This window comes from Gossypium hirsutum, chromosome D03 (assembly GCF_007990345.1).
Source record: "Gossypium hirsutum isolate 1008001.06 chromosome D03, Gossypium_hirsutum_v2.1, whole genome shotgun sequence".
Classification (NCBI taxonomy): Eukaryota; Viridiplantae; Streptophyta; class Magnoliopsida; order Malvales; family Malvaceae; genus Gossypium; species Gossypium hirsutum.
The window spans coordinates 42,939,560-42,956,152 of NC_053439.1; the positions used below are offsets into that span (position 1 = coordinate 42,939,560).

The window sequence follows — 16,593 nt, forward strand, 5'->3', positions numbered from 1 at the left end:
ATGATATTATGCGTATATATATATGTAAGTATAATAATAATAATAATAATAATAATAATAATAATAAGTAATAGTAGCAACGAAAAAGAATAAATTAATTAATTGTAAAAACACCAATCAGGATTAAATTGAAACATAAAAGAAAATTCAAGGGCAAATCTGAAATAATAAAAATGCAGATGGGCCAAATAGAGCACGCCCTTAACAGTGGAGGACCAAAAGGGAAGATAACCCTGCCCTCCAAAACGCAGCGTTTCAATAAGTATTAAAATAAAAACAATTTCAATATTTCATAGAAAAATTTAAAAACAAAAAAAAAACATGGTTTTGAAGTAAATGAAAAATGAAAAAGATTAAAGATGTAAATAGCCCATTAAGCAAGGCCTACTTCTAACCCTAATCCCATTCTAATCCAATATCAGCCACAACAGCCGCAAAAAGAAGGGAAAAGAGAGAAAAAAACTGCTCTATTCTCTCTTTTACTCCACACGTCGGCACTCTCCCCCTTTTCAACTCCGACTGAAGCGCAGCAAGGGCACCGACGGCGCACCACCACTAGTAAGAACCTCCTCCTTTCTTCCTTGCTTTTTGCACACAAAACAGAAAATCAAAGAAAAAAAAGGAAAATAAAACACAAAGAAAATCACCTTTCAAAAGATTTCTTATTTTTGCTCCAATTTCCTATTTTTATATATTTCCTCAATAATTTTCTGATACAAAAAACGCAACCCCCCTTATTACAAATTTTATTTGGCTTTATATTGTCGAAAATAAAAAACTAACTCCCCCATTTTACATTTTGTTGTATTTTCTGCTATATTTGCGTTGTATGCTGTTTGTTTGCTGAAGAACTGGAGGAGAACATGGGCTATGCGAGGGCAACGTGCTGCGATGTTGAGGCGATTGTTGCAGCGCGGAGGAAGGGAAGCCAGCTGTTGTGTTGTTGATTTTTTTTTAGTTTGGGTTACTGTTTGGGTTTGGGGCTGTTAATTGGGCCGAGCAATTTGGGCTTGTACACCATGAACTGTATATATGGTCAAAGGACGTTGAATAGTGGGTAGACTTGTTGCATAAATATTGCCATGATGTTTTGGATACTTTCATAGCTTAATTGTTCTTAGGAATTTTGGACTTGGACCTTAATATGTTGATTCTTGCTCGGACATACTTTTCATGTTTTGAACTGTTATTTTGGTTGTTTTGACGATTGTTGATATGGTTAAAGATGCATGTTGAATGGACTTAAGTTAGATTGGACTAATTGGTTTAAAATGTTGTATTTTGCTGCCTAGAGCAAAAGTATCGATATTCGTGTTTTAAAAATGATACCTCCATAATTTTTGAAAGTGTAGGAAGTCGGTATTGTAATTTGGTATCGATACCTTACCACGAGTATCGATACTCGGGGTAAAATAATTGATACTTTAATAAAGGTAATGATATATTCTAGGTTTTGATTTTTAGATGAGAAACAGAATCCTATTTTGGTATCGATTTTTTCCAATCAGTATCGATATTATATAAGAGAAATATCGATACATTTGTTTCAGTATCGATACCTGTGTAACTTGTTTTAGAATTTTGCTAAGTGGTTCTTATGCATGTTTAATTAATATTATAAGTTTGTTTGAAGTATGTTTGGCATATTTTAATGATGATTAGTATATGCTTGACTTCGAAATTTGTAGGAATGCTAATAAAGAGGACGATTGCATATTAATGTGACATTTTATAATGTGTGTGATGCGTGACGGTGGTGTGACATCTTGATATTCGGGCCCAACGACCGGGCTGGGTATAGGGTGTTACAGAACAAAAATGAGCATGATATCTAGTCTTTAGTTCTTTCAAAACCATGTGAATTCTTTTATGCTTAGTTGTGCCTGCTATGACTTAACTTTGTCGTGCTTATGCTCTTGTTCTTGTATAATTATCATTGAAAGCTATAGATTTGTGTGTTATGTGTGCTCATTTCAAAGCAAAGTAAGTGTAGTCATTTTCATTTGGACTTACTAAGCAATTTAGGCCTATGTGTTGTTTTGTTTGTGCATAGATCTTGCTTTTTGGATTCACGAAGTCCCGCTCAACCCTGGGATCATCACACTATCAACCAAGCATTTGAGAGTATGAAATTAGTGTATATGTGATTTGTAGCATGTGTTAGGGTGTCAAACTTGTATTTATAAATTTATGCTTTCATATGTCATGAAGTACTTGAACTCTTGGTTAAGCATTGGGTTGTTGAGTATATTGGCTCATTTGATTAGATTAAACTTTGAAGTCTATACGTACTATTGGTTAAGCATGCATACCTTTATTCCTTTTATTTTACTCCTTAAATTGTATGGTTGTGAAGCTTACTTTGGATGCTTAAAGTGGTTTTAAAATATTTTCAAGCTTTACTTCAATTATATACGAGCATGAATAAGGTTAAGATAGGTTTGTGTTTGAATTTGCATGAATTTTCCATTTATACTTGATGTATGCTATATGGTGATCTTGTTTAAGGGTGACATAGAATGTGTTCGAGGTGTTTTGTACTTACAATTTTGTCCTCTTGCATCAAAGTTTTGAAACTTTGAGCTTAAGTATTGGGAACTTAGCAAGCCAATGGCCAAAATTTGGTCCAAAGGTTCCAAGTTTTGGAATTTATACTAAAAGTATGAAACCTTTGAAGTTAGTAGCTAAAAAGCTACAATGTTAACTTTTAGTATTTAATTTAAATTTTAGAGTTGATTTGATGAAAATTCATAATTAGATAATATTATTAATAATTAACTTTCATCAAATCAACACTAAAAACTAAATTAAATCAAATCCATCATATTATATTTGATAAATTAAACGCACAATTAAACAAATTCACAATTACTATTAAATTATTTCTATTAACAAAATCATGAAAAATTCAAACATAATAATATTAGCAATTAACATTAATCAAAACCAACCCTAAAAGTTTAACACAATTCGTGTAGATACCAAATTATATAATTTTTGTAATATACAAATAAAAAATTATACAAATATCATAATAAATACATATGATGAAATTTAAAATATAAGATTCCGTGTCTCAAGTTTATCAGTTTAAAATCATATTAATCTTCTTATAAACTTTTATAGATTTATTATGTTATATAAATGTCAAAATCTAATTTTAACGAACCCTTTCTTGCGTGGATGCGTAACGCCATTTCCGAAGGATCCACCAAGCTTTGTCACATGATAAATATTTAATTTCCCCTAATTGAATGAGAATGGCTGCCAGCGGTTGTACAACTTACCCTAAAATCAGGCTCCCAAAAACAGGGAAATATAAGGTGAAACCCTTACGTTTTAATTTAATAAATGTTGTTGAACAAAAGGATTTGCTATACCATTTTTAAATTACCTAAATTTCAAATACAAATTGTTATACATTTAAACATATTAATAATTTCAATTGAAATCGTATTAATTTTATTTATAATTTTTTATTGAGAATCGTTTATTTTTAGTGTAATGCGTTTCATTTTTTTATTTTTTATTATAATATTCAATATTATCACCACTAAATAACAGAAAAACGCAGTCCTAATACTCATTTTGAATTACCAAAATCTCACAACCCCAACGAAACCATCAAACTACTGTACTATGTGATCAAGTTATAAACTACAAATTCCAAGTCAAAGTTTACATTAATAAAATCAACGTCCTAGTCCGTCCGTACCCACCGTAGAGCATGTATGTTGGGAGAAATCTGAAGTTTTAGAATGACCGTTTAGTTTAATAAAAGAGTAATCTAAAATTTAAAAATTAGTTTAGCCTAATGACAAGAGCATTATATTGTAAGTATGGAAGTTTGAGTTTAATCCCAAGTAATTTTATTTTTCTCTCCCAATTATTAAAATAATAATAATTTTGTGTTAATCTCAATATTACATTTTTTTAAAAAAAAACTGTTAACTTAAAACCCTTTAATTTTCATCGTTTTATCCTTAAACTCTAAGTTTATTCCCTTAATTGAAGTAATTATTTTTAAGTTACGATTCAACCATTTATAACTCATTCCTTTATTTGTCAAACTTAATTTATTTAAAATAAAAATAATTTAAATTTAATAATTAATTCATTTTGCATTTTACTTACATACAAAATTTTGAAATATTTTGCTTTCATCATAAAATACGATGTTGATTTTGACATCTTTTTACCTCTATGAATTATAGTAGGAAGAATAATATATTTTGTTTACAACCTACTCTCATATGATAACAATGACCTTTTATTATTAGTAGTAGTGGTGATAGTTGACAAAATTTAACATTTCTTCATTATATTACCTTAATTTTAATTAATTATATAAATGAGTTCTTCATTATTAATTGTTCGTCACTTCAAAATTTTCAACATTTTGTATATTATAATTATGACATTTTCATAATTAAATTTTACTCCCAATATGGTATAATAGCCATTTTCTATCATTATTTATAGTTATGGTAATTTAGTAAAATGTTTTTTAAATAATCTTACATTTTTTTCAATCAAATAATAAAGTCTTATTTCAAGCTAAATAAATCAAACAAAGTACTCTAATATACCCAATAATATACTAAGTATCTTACATTCAAATAATTTTATCGATAAAAATAATCTTACTTTCTATCAACTAAAATAAAATTCGTCAAACTTCAAGTAAAAATTTGAAATTATTAATCATTTTGAATCTTCAAATTTATTTTCATTATTTTGAGACAACTTAACATATTAATTCTTACCTAAATTATAAAATTTTTCTGAGATTGATACTTAAACTTTTTTTGTCACAAGTGATATCTAAACTACTATTTTTTCCAAGTTGGTACCTCCATTAGTCAAACCATTAAGTTTATTTAAAAAATGCTTAACCTACAAAATACTACTTAAATTATGTCATTATTTTTCATTTGTGTACCTAAACATTATTTTTCACAAGTGGTGACTAAATTTTTTTTCCAAGTTGGTATCTCTATTAATTCGATGGTTAGTCAAACCATTAAATCTATTTAACAAAAAAAGATAACCAATTAAAAAATGCCATGCCAAAAAAAAAGATAAAAAAAATATTATTTTTCTTTTTTCATCCTCTCTCATCTTGAGCTTCTTCTACAAATGTAAGCATTTAGAACTTCATGATTTTGATCAAGGTTTTAAAAACCAGATTGATGGTCAAAGCCGTCTAGCCACCAATTCCTAGTTTGATTGATTCGATCAAATAAATTATTAAAAATTTAAAAATAGTGAAAATTGGTTCAACACTTTTTCTAGCTCGGTTCAACTAGTTTGTATTGGTTTGCAAGTCAATTTGATCAACTCTTATCTTTAAATCAGTACCCTAGTTGATACCCGATGCAACTGGGCAGTTCAATTCTGAATAGACTAGTTTTGATCTATGAATGAATTATTTCTATTCCGTTAAGTCGAACAAGTAGGCGATGAAGTTCAAAAATAGAATTAATTGTCAGCGTCTCAATCTTAAGAGGGAGGGAAAATTTCGAGCATTGTTGGCTTTGCCAGATATTATAAAAGAAGAAGAAAGGGAAAAAAGACAATAGAAAAAAGGAAATAATAAAATAATAAAAAATATTTTTATATGATGAGGCAATTTATTATTGGTTGAAATTTTTTTAATAGATATAAAATAAATAATAAAAAATAAAATACTATTTATAAAGAAAAATTAAATATCAAATTAAAAAAGTGTAAATATTAATTTGTGGGTTAAGGTTTTTTTAAAAATAGATTTAAGAGATTCAGATTAAAAAAAGTAAATATAAAAAAATATTTTAAAAAAAAAAGTAATTTTATTATCTTTACAGACTTGCATATATAAAATGGATAGCTGCAAGACCCCACCTCCTCACCGTTTCCCATTCCTTTTCTTTCCCTCTTCCAAGTCGGTAGCTTTAGGTCAAGGATTTTATTTTATTTTTATTCAAAAGGACCTACCTGTATTTAATTTAATCCAATGTGAAGAGACGAGTAAAAGACTGAGAGCCTGAGCCTAGATCTTATTGACAAAACCACAAAAATAATAACACTTTTACTATATTCTTAAATCTTAATGGAGGTTGTGTCCTCATTGAGGCATTGGCTAGAGAATCCAGCATTACACGCGTTCAACTTAAAGCAAATTGCCGCGTGTCAGAACATATTGTCAGTCTAAGTTTATCTCCACCTTCACCTTCTATAAATATAAAACCCTGTCAGTCTCCTTTCTATAACCCCCTTCTCAAATTTCTAAAGCTATTGAAGAAGAATGGCAAGTCCCTCCATTACTTTTCTCTTGCTTTCGCTTCTATGCATTGTTTGCGAGGCCAGATCTCCAACTGCTGCAAGATCAGGTGCCTCAAATTTCATCAAGGCTTCATGTAGTGCCACCTAATATCCATCACTTTGCATCCAATCTCTCGCAGCTTTTGCCCCTTCAATCCAGCGGAGCCCACGCCAACTGGCTCAGACTGCCCTTTCGGTGAGCCTAGAGAGGACTAAGTCCACCCAGGCATTCGTCTCCAAAATGAAGAAATTCAGGGGACTTAAGAGGAGGGAATATGAAGCAATCAAAGATTGCATTGAGGAGATGAGTGAGAGCGTGCACAGGCTGAGCAAATCAGTACAAGAGCTCAAGTACATGGGTCAAGCCAAGGGTCAGGATTTCTTGTGGCACGTTAGCAATGTGGAGACCTGGGTTAGTGCTGCACTAACCGATGAGAACACTTGTGTTGATGGGTTCGCAGGAAGGGCTTTGGATGGTAAGATTAAGGCCTCCATCGGAGCTCGAGTCATTAATGTCGCTCAAGTCACCAGCAATGCTTTGTCATTGGTTAACCAGTTTGCCTCCAAGCAGTGATCAACCTAGCCGCTAGTTGCTCTTGCAGTAAAGTTGGAAAAAAAAAAGTGGTCCAGTTGTAGTCATGGTTTACTTTAGAGGGCTAGCTTTTGGTCAGTTTTGTCATGTGGTTTGGTCTTGAATCCCTTTTTTAAGTGTAAGAATATGAATATGAATATGAATGAAAGTTTTTATTGGCAACAAGATCGTGTTCTCATTGCTATAATGGACGGTGCTTAGACATTGAGCTCTGTTACCCTTTTTATTTTGCTAAATCATTAACTACCGTGATCTACTGTACAAGTGGCTTGGAATGTTGTCTTGGGGGGTGAGCTTGGAATTAAAGAATTTTAATGCTAATTGCCGTGATTTACGGATAGATCGAAAAATCCTATATAATTTTCAACATTACGGGCTTAGCTTAGGTATAACATTCAAAAACCAACACCTTATCTTATAATTATTTGAATTGAAAAACCTAACACCTTATTAAAATCTTATAAATAGCATTTTCACTAGGAAAACATATCATGTCTTCAAGTAAGAGGCCTTGCATATATTTCCTGCAATCTAAGTAGGAAGAGGTTTAGAGTTTATCGACTTTAAGGGTAAAGTTATCAATTCAAATTTGAAATCTTTAATGGGTTTCGGGTAAGACTAAGCTCAAATAATAGCTTTGGATAGAACAAAGTTAATTCCCAGGTCGAATTTAGACACATTAATCAACTTAACTCAATTTATTCATTTTCTTATGTAATATATTATATTAATATAATTTTATTTATTATATAATTTATATAAGTAACACCCTACATCCGACTCTACCGTCGGTCCGAGTGTGTGACGTCACATTACATTGTTGAAGCAATTTAAACTAATTCAATGTAATTCCACTAGGGTTAATTCACATTTATTAATAGCATAACAAATAAATCATTTAAGAAAATCATTCACATGCATTCATAAGGTTTGTGATCTTATTTCATCTAATTATTGGGTTATGTTAAGTCAAAATTGGAGTTAGGACACAAATCTAAACTCACTTGTTAAAATTCAAGGTTAAGGTTATGTCTCGAGATAGAGAATTCCATGTCTCGAGACAAGCTATAAATTATTTTGGAAAATTTAGCTTCGATGTTAACATGTCTCGGGACACTAAAGGATGTGTCTTGAAGCAATGTCCCTTATGTCTTGAGACCAACCTCCCCTATTTTTCTATTTTTGCTTCAATATTTGGATATGTCGAGACAAGGGCCTCTTGTCTCGAGACAAGATTGTTACGAGATTATCTTGAGACTAGCTTGGTGTGTCTTGAGACTACATACTCAAAATTGCACGACAAAGTAACATTTTGTTTTAACGATCTCAAGACAAGTTCTTTTTTGTCTCGAGACTTAATGATCAAATGACCAAAATTACACACTTTCAAGCATTCCAAACCTTATTAAAATTAAACCAAAACTTATCTTAAACTTACCTCAAAGCAATATCATTAATTCAACCTATTAAAACACATTCAATCACTACTCAAATATACCTTCCAACACATCAACACTAAACCAACTAACTTGTGCATTCAAGTTTATATAATCAAATATAAATCGATAAGAATCAAAAGATAAAGTTCAACCATATAAACATTGTGAGCCAAAACACCAAAGTACCAAAACCATACTAATTAGTAAGTGTTGGATCTAGTGATATAAGTGTAGCATATTTGTTTTGTATATTTTTTGAACAAATTGGTTTAATAAAAATATCCATTAATTACATTAATTCCCATATTGTCCTATATGGTTTTGCATGCAAAGCAAAATGGAAGCAAATATTGATTCATTGGTTATCTAACTTTTAACTACTATTAAAACAACTTATTCGTGCTACATGTAACGATAGATATTGAGTTGATGGTTATACATTAAAGATCATTCCAGTTAAGTAACTTTCTACGAACCTCTACTTAAGTTAGAATGATGATCAAACTTGAAATGATTATTAGTACGTGTAAATACCTAAGGGATTAGGTTCACATATTAATTGGATGAAAATTCATGTTCTTACTAGTTGGTTAAGATTGCCTCCAAGGTGACTTAATTCAATAGGTGTGAGAATTATTGTTGCAACAGTTTACAACTGTTTTCAAGATCATATCAATGTATATTGAAAGTAGCAAAAAAAATTCAAAATATTTGCTTAATATAAAGATATTAATGAATGAATGTTTTATTTTTTCTAGTTCAAAAATGACACATACTCCCTCGATCTGCTAACTTTGCTGCCCCCACCATAGTCTCCCTAGGCTCAATCTTCTCGTCTACTCCTTTCATCATCTCAATCGGCATCTTAGAACCTTAGCTTGGATACCAACTGTCACGGTGCCAAAACTATAGTCTTACAAACTGCACAACCTTAGGCAATTCCTTCCCTTCGAATTCGCCTAAGTCGACCTAACTCTCAAAAGATGAGAATTCTCAAAAGAAATTCTCTAAGGCACCAAAAGTAAAACGAAAGCAACTCAAAAGATAAAGAAGCTTGAATCGGACAGGAAAACTACAAGAAAGCAATAACACACCAAGTGTTTGAGTCAATGCTTTCAAATACATTCAATAACTATGAATGAGATGAATTTAAATGAGAGGGAAGACCTCTATTTATAGTTGAACTCCCTCAGATCCAACGATATAGTTTAAATTATATAGACGATCAAGATCAAAGCCAATCTATAGATTGAGATTCTTAAGGGATTTTCCAAAGTCCCTTAAGATTACAAAATCTTCTAAGATTACTTTACATATTTACCATGTAGATGTGTCCCTTCATATATTCCACAAATCAAACCAATTTAAGTGGGTCAAATAAGCTAAATTTAATCAATTGACCTCCATGGGACACTCTATGTGCATTCTTCACGGGCTTTGATCCGCGACCCGTAACACTAGTGTGCTTCGAATTCCACACGGGTACTAGAAAGTGATCTTACTATTGGGGTTGAAAATGATACTAGGATAACAATAGAAGGTAGAGATGTTACAGAGGACTTTGGGTGTTTTTATGATATTTACACAGATAATGAGATTAAATTAAAAGATTATAAGGAAAAGAGTGAATAGGAAACATCCATTGATCTATTATTTGAGGAAGCTACAAGTGAGAATGTGAAGGAGGATATACACAAGGATATTATTGATGGGCATATCATTAGTCCATTGTGGCAGGGGTGAAGCCAGAAAATTTTTTTAAGGGAGTCAAAATTAAATTGTAATTTTTACGATAGCAAAAATACAATTTCACCATTTTAATACTCTATATATTTATAGTTTTTAAATGATTAAATCAAAATTTTATCATTTTTAGAGGGGGCCAAAGTGAAATTTTACCTTTACTAAATAAAAAAGTTTCCATCTTAAAAATTTTTAAAAAGTTTCCATTTTAAATAGAAAAATTTTAAAGGGATTAAATAGAAAAATTTCCATTTTAAGAAGAGTCGAGGGCCCTGCCAACCCCCTAGCTACACCCTTACACCATGTTTGGTTCAATGTAATGGCTATGCCATTACAACCTTTTTCCATGGGCCTATCCTAAACACCTGTTTGGTTCAATGGAATGCTCTATTATGGGCTTATTTCATTACGAGCCTATGCAATAAAATTGTCTGATTTCTAGGGATTTCTATTCCCTTCCCTCTTCACTGTTTAGCTGTTCATTTCCATTTCAACCCTATTTTACCATCTCAATCCAAAAGTTATTTCAGCAAACTGTTTCACATCTTCTTCACAATTTCCAGCAAAGTCAATGCTCCGATTATTCAGCCCTTCAAGTTCTCTCTTTGCATCTTTTGTCGGCTCCACCGTCTCAGATCATCGGCCCAACTGTTCCGCTCACTCTCTTGTTGGGCTAATTGAAGTCCAAGTGCTTCTTCACTTTATCGGCGGCTATTTTTAGGTTATATTTTCTTTTATTCTATACTTTTTTTGTATTTTCTTTGATTTTTCTCTTCGTCTTTGATACTTGTAGCTTTACGGATTTTTCTTTGATTCTCTTTGATTTTTCTTTGATCGATGTCCAACTATTTCGTTCACTCTCTTATTGTATTTTCTTTGATTTTCCTCTTCGTCTTTTGTTCTTCAAATTTGTCTCATTTTCTTGGGTTGAATCTTCATTCAAAACATTTATGTGCTTTGTTTTTGTTAGCTTTGATTTTGTATTTTGGGTTTTTTTTTCAACATTACAATGTATTAATTTTTAAACTGGCTAGATTTTGGAAGTCTTGCATCTATGATATATGGGTAAAATAATAAATATGGTAGATGCATAGAATTTAAGCAATAAATTTAGTGACAATAGAGGATTTTTCATACCCTAGCTGTGAATCAATTTAATTTACCAATTTAAAAAACTTTCTTCATATCATTTTTGCTTCCAAGAAAAGTAAAAGAAGAAGAAGAAGAATGATGATCACATTGCATTGTTGATTGTTTTGAATCAACATTGGTTTAAATCGGAAGGAACCTTGAAATTTGATCTAACTTGATGGAAATTTCCAATTGCACTGTTGGTGGTATGTTTGTTTATGGACTTGTTTTCCTTTTTTTTCTTCTGGGTTTTGACTGAAAATGACCTAAAATTTAGGATTGAGATGTTTCCAGGATACTTCAGCTCATATGGCATATGCCTTGCATTTTTTGCATTTCTAATTTCACCTTTCTTTGGTGCTTCATTCATGCATTCATTCATTTGTCTTTTTCTTTCCTTTTCTGATGTGGTGTTTCTTGTTTATGGATTTGAGCATAAAATGTTCTGATTAATCTAATAACATTATGTAAAATCATATAAAAAATTAAACAAAGAGCTAAAGAGCTGAAAAGTTGATGTTGGAGATAGGGAACCAATCATATGCATCTTTGTAGCTATTGCCAATGCCATCCAGTGAGCTGATGAGATGGTTTTCTGCTATATTTCTTTTTTTTTAATTCACAAACTTATCAGGTTTTTGTGATTGAGGTTTAAATGGGGTATACCAAATTTTGGGTCATAATTATTATGATATGCAAACAAAATGGTTCCAAATTCTAATTGAAGAAAGCTTGGTGAAGTTGGTATATATATTATTTTCCAATAAGATAAAGAGAGAACAAATTCAATTAAGAAGACGAGGAGAAATAAGGTACATTAATGATCCCAAATGATAAAAAGGAGGAAAGTTCCTTTATGTAACATTGGAAACTAGGAAGTATAGAGGTAACTGTTTAAATGGTTCATTCTCTATTTACTCAACTCAAACCAGGAAGTATACATTACGAAAATGTGACATGGCCATCAAAAGTCTAATAGACATGAAAACAATGAAATAAACACAATATTACATTTTCAAACACACTAACATGACACAGTTAATCCATGTATCATATTTGTGTTTATGATTTAACACATAAGGTTCTTCTTTGCTAATTCCAAGTTTGTTGTTTATGATTTAATACCTTGTTCTGCAATTTTGCTTTCTTTTATCATTTGGAGCTTTAATATTTTAACACAACTGATGTCAATTTCTTGTTTTGTTAATATTTTTATTATTTATTGATGCAGGCGGACAGACAATTATCAGGTAACTTTCACAAACATGCATTGTTTTTATATTCCTTCATTATTTACTAATATATCTGCTGCCCTGTTTTTATATGGCTAGATTTTATAACTATTGTTAACAATCCCATGGCTAATAAGTGAATTTCTATTTTCTTTTTACCTTTAGAACAAACTAACTTTGGGTCTATAATAGCATTTCAATGTTGTATTCATGGGATGCCACTATTTGTTGTAAGTTGGTTATGTGTTCAACTTTGGAAAGATGAAATTTGTTAATGGAAAAGGAGGCTGCCAAGGTAAAGAGCAGCACACCCTCGTAGGCTGCCAAATGCCAAGATTCAACAACAACAAAAAAAATGAACGAGAAAAACGGACATAAACAAATATCTCCGCTAGAATGATGATACCATTACTCTTTTCTAGTAATACGGGAAAGACAATATATACATGTTAAACTACATTTACAATTCGGATATGATCTTTTTACTTTAAACAAGAACATTTTGGTTATATTTAATTTTCGATATATTTTTATTTTTTATATGTTTCATTTAAAACTATTTTAACCTTTTAATATATTATTAAACTATTTTTATTTTCGATATCTTTAATTTATGTTATATTTAATTTTGGTCTTAAAACAATCTTTTATATTACTTATATTGTTTGATTAAAAATTATAATTAACACTACAAAAATTATCTCAACAAACGAAACAAAAAAAAAGTAAGTAAAATGCTACAAACAAGTCATGTTATGGTAAGAATGTAATGTATATGGAGTTTTAGATTTTACTTAAATAAAAATAATAATCGAATATTTTAAAATACATAATTTTTAAGATATTTAACACACCATATTGATCAAATGGGTATTTTTAAAAAAAATAATTATTAAACGTCAGTTATCAATTAATTAAATCCACAAAAACACATTATTTTCTTTTCTTTCTTTTTTCTTTCTTTTTTGGGTGATTGATAAAGAAATGAATTTCAAGTTTTTTACTTGCAAAGATAGTTGTAATTTCTATTTTGTGCTTTGTAAAGATTCTTAATATGTATTGTTCATTTTTCTTTGATAGTGTGTTATTGCTTCCTCTTCCTCTTTGGCTTGTTTGATTGCTTCCTCCACCCACAGTTGAGCGTCTTGTATTCACTAAATCACTGTAAGTTCTTTGGCAATTAAATTCTATGTTTTTATTTTACTATTATTAAAATTAGTATTGGAGAAATGTGACCCTTTTACTACGACTTGAAGATATGTAACACTTTAATATCTTGCAGTAATGGCTCGTCTGCCTTTAATAGTACAAAGTTTGAGGCGTAAAAGAATTGGTCTTGCATTGACAATATGGCTGCAAATGTGTACAGTTGCGAGTTGGTTCTTACTTACATTGGGTGTCATCCATAGCCAACATACTTATAGACCAAGGATTAGATCCTATATTTTAGATTTTTATACAAAACGAGATTATGTGAAAAGACTTGTATATGCTAGTGACGAGACCTGTATTGAACAAGTGATGATGAATAGAATTACCTTTTTTAAACTATGTGAGATGTTACAAACTTTAGGGGGATTGAAGTCGTCAAGGAACATGCTTATTGATGAGTAAGTGGAAATGTTTTTACATATCATTTCTCATCACCTTAAAAATTGAGTTATCAAGCATCACTTTAATAGGTCCGGGGAAACTGTTAGCAGATCATTTCACAATGTTTTAAATGTTGTCATACGCTTAAAAGATGTGTTATTTAAAAATGCAGAGCCAATTACACCTAATTCTATAGACCCAAGGTGGAAATGGTTCAATGTATTGGAGTGAGTTCTATATATAGCTTGTACATAATTTAGTTGATTTAGATTTAAATATAGTATCCTAACTTAAGGTTTATACATGTGATGTAGAATTGCTTAGGTGCTTTAGATGGAGCCCACATCAAGATTAGGGTTCCAACAGTTGATAAAACCTAGATATCGAACGCGAAAAGGTGACATAGCAACAAATGTGTCAGGTGTTTGTACACCTGATATGCATTTTGTTTATGTTTTTCTGGGTTGGGAAGCTTCTATTGCTGATGGACGGGTTCTTCGAGATGCCATTAGTAGGAGACATGGACTAAAAGTTTCTCATGGTAAAGTGCAAAATTAGAGGACTTTGAATTATCTTTAAGATCATACTTTTTTTGGGAAATTAACCATGACAAATAGTTTTTTATTAGGTTGTTATTATCTAGTTGATGCTGAATAAACAAATTGTGAGGGATTTCTTGCACCTTTTAGAGGAAAAAGATATCATTTGAACAAATGGCGTTAGGGTTACCAGCCAAGTACTCCGAAAGAATTTTTCAATATGAAACATGCTTCAGCACGTAATGTTATTGAAAGATGCTTTGGGTTATTAAAACTTAGATGAGGAATACTTAGGAGTCCATCATTCTATCCTGCAAGGGTGCACAATAGAATCATTATTGCATGTTGTTTGCTCCATAATTTTATTCGAACCTATATAAGTATTGATCCTATTGAAGTAGAGTTGGGAGAAGGATTACCTAGTAATGTTATAAATGAAGATGAACCGAATATCGTAAATATTCATCCATCGGATGCTTGGGCTACTTGGAGGATGGAACTAGCCAACTAAATGTTCGATGAATGGCAAGCATCTAGAAATTAGTTAGGTTTAAGGTAAAAATAGTAAACATTAATTTGTTTATATTATTTCATGTATCTAGTTTATGAAACTTTGGTGGTGTTTGAATTGTTTTTTGTATTGTACTAGACTTGTTGAATTATAATTTATTTTCTTTTGATTCATCATGTATTATAATTTTATAAAGTGTTGAACTTTTAATTCATAATATTGAACTTAATTTTAATTTTTTTTCTTAAGATAGTTATGTTAGGGTTTTCACAATCAAGTGTTTCTTCCCAAAATTCTCGAGGAACCAAAAGGAAATGGGTTCTAGAAGAAGATGCTGCGTTGGTTTCCTGTATGGTCAACTTGCACAATGTTGGAACCTTTAATACTGATATGGGATTCAAAGTAGGTTATTTAAATGAGTTGGAAAAAATGTTAGAAAAAGTTTTATCCAATGCCATGTTGAAGGCTAAACCTAATCTTGAATCAAGGATTAGGACATTGAAAAGGGATTGGTCAATCGTTTATGACATGCTTAATAGAAAAAATAATAGCGGTTTTGGTTGGGATTAGCATAGGCAGCTTGTTGTTGCTGAAGATGCGGTATGGAACTCATATATAAATGTAAGAATTATTTCAAGTCTTTATTATCTTTTTTTGACCAAACTTATATCTAAAATTAATTCCTCATTTTTATAGAGTCATAAAGAAGCCGATCAATTCAAACATCGTAGTTTCCCTTATTATGACGAACTTACTGCCATCTACGCAAAAGATCGAGCCACTGGGAAAGATGCTCAAACAACCTCTGATATTATTGAAGAAATAAATGTTGAGGATGTAGCTACTACAAATATTCATGAAGAAAGAAACGATTTCTGTGGATGCGAAGCTGATATTTCTTTGGATGGCATGGATGTTTCAGCTACACAACCGCAACCAGCTAGAAACCAAGGTGATTCCACATTTTCAAAGAAGAAAAAAAATGATTTTTGATGTAAGTGGTCATATTTCTTCTACTTCATTTCATGATGTTGCCACTTTATTGGCAGAAAGCATACAGTCCGTTGGCATTGAAATCAGTAGGAGTATTGCCTCCGAAGTGCTAATTCAACAAAAGTAAAAAAATGACCATTCAAGAAAGAGCTCTAAATTTATATCCAACATTATGTGAAGTAGAAGGTTTAACTGAGGATGAGCGCTATCGCGCATTGAGAAAAATTCCAGATTATCCAACGCAAATGCTCATTTTCTTTAGTTCACCTTCTTTTGTGCGATTGTAAGGGGTCAGAAGATTTCTTGCTGACCATTAAAAATCATGGTTCTGTTGATGATATTTTGGTAACTTTTTGTGTTTGTAATATTTGGATGGTATAATGACATGATAGAATGTCATTACAATGTTGTAACTTTTTGATGTTGTAAAATTTTATAACATATGGATTATGACATGTAAACTAATGAAATCATGTAAATTTTTGTTAATATATGAATATTATGTTTGGATGTGAAA

General features: G+C 31.0%; 2 long non-coding RNA genes and 1 pseudogene across 3 annotated transcripts; all 3 read left to right on the forward strand.

The window, feature by feature from the left end:
• Positions 1 to 304: 304 nt before the first annotated feature.
• On the forward strand, positions 305 to 1,165 carry LOC107949653 (uncharacterized). Its single transcript, XR_001697841.2, has 2 exons — positions 305 to 558; positions 850 to 1,165. It is a non-coding gene; the product is annotated as an uncharacterized lncRNA (long non-coding RNA).
• A 5,017-nt stretch (positions 1,166 to 6,182) lies between these two features.
• On the forward strand, positions 6,183 to 7,060 carry LOC107949652 (21 kDa protein-like; annotated as a pseudogene).
• A 3,423-nt stretch (positions 7,061 to 10,483) lies between these two features.
• On the forward strand, positions 10,484 to 16,593 carry LOC107949651 (uncharacterized). Of its 2 annotated transcripts, XR_005911376.1 has the most exons (6): positions 10,484 to 10,798; positions 12,440 to 12,458; positions 13,521 to 13,604; positions 13,723 to 14,574; positions 15,337 to 15,704; positions 15,780 to 16,425. It is a non-coding gene; the product is annotated as an uncharacterized lncRNA (long non-coding RNA). The 2 variants fall into 2 exon arrangements; XR_001697840.2 differs by lacking the exon at positions 13,723 to 14,574 and having other exon boundaries at positions 10,493 to 10,798; positions 15,780 to 16,593.